This window comes from Mandrillus leucophaeus, unplaced genomic scaffold, assembly GCF_000951045.1.
Source record: "Mandrillus leucophaeus isolate KB7577 unplaced genomic scaffold, Mleu.le_1.0 Scaffold125, whole genome shotgun sequence".
In the NCBI taxonomy this organism is placed as follows: Eukaryota; Metazoa; Chordata; class Mammalia; order Primates; family Cercopithecidae; genus Mandrillus; species Mandrillus leucophaeus.
This window is the reverse complement of record NW_012100876.1, coordinates 513,836-514,898: the sequence shown is the minus strand read 5'-3', so window position 1 is coordinate 514,898 and position 1,063 is coordinate 513,836.

Sequence of the window (1,063 nt, the reverse complement as noted above, 5' to 3'; positions counted from 1 at the left end):
AAAAAAAAAAAAAAAAAAAGAAAGAAAGAAAAGAGGTGATCAAAGCCCTCTGTGTGTATAACCCTAGGCAGAGTCAGAGTTCCGAGAAGACAGAGCTATCCAGAGGCTTCCAGTCTACACCAGCTATCAGCGTAAGAGGGATGGTGAGTTGCTGTTATTCCTCATGCCCACTCAAACTTGGCAATTTCAGTCTATTACTTAATCATCACGGTGGCCCTGTGTGACTCAAAGTATTATATCCATCTTATAGATGAGGTCATTGGGGCTCAGAGAGGTCCATGGTGTATGATCAAACTGGGATTGGAAGCCAGGCAGTCTGAATCCTTGTGTCCATGTTTATCAGCACTGTGCGTCATTGAACAAATCTAATGGGCTGGGGAAATTGTAGGTTGTCTTATAATAGATGAGATGGCACAGACATAAAGGGGCTTTTAACTTGAAGGGCTTAGAGTCCTAGAGGCCATGAAGTCTTTTGGGTTTTTTGTTGGTGGTGGTGGTTTTTTTTGAGACTGAGTCTCACTCTGTTGCCCAGGCTGGAGTGCAATGGCGCGATCTCAGCTCACTACAACCTCTGCCTCCTGGATTCAAGTAATTATCATGCCTCAGTCTCCAGAGTAGCTGGGACTACAAGCGTGAGCCATCATACCTAGCTAATTTTTGTATTTTTAGTAGTGATGGGGTTTCATCATGTTGACCAGGCTGGTCTCGAATTCCTGACCTCAGGTGATCCACCCACCTCAGCTTCCCAAAGTGCTGGGACTACAGGCATGAGTCACCACACCTGGCCCTATTTTTTCTTTTCTTTTTCTTTTTTTTTCTTTTTTGAAACAGAGTCTTGCTCTGTCACCCAGGTAGGAGTGCAATGACACGATCTCGGCTCACTGCAGCCTCCGCCTCCCAGTTTCCAGTGATTCTCCTGCCTCAGCCTCACAAGTAGCTGGGATTACAGACACCCGCCACCACACCCGGCTAATTTTTTTGTATTTTTTTAGTAGAGACGGGGTTTCACCATGTTGGCCAGGCTGGTCTCGAACTCCTGACCTCAGGTGATCCGCCTGCCTCA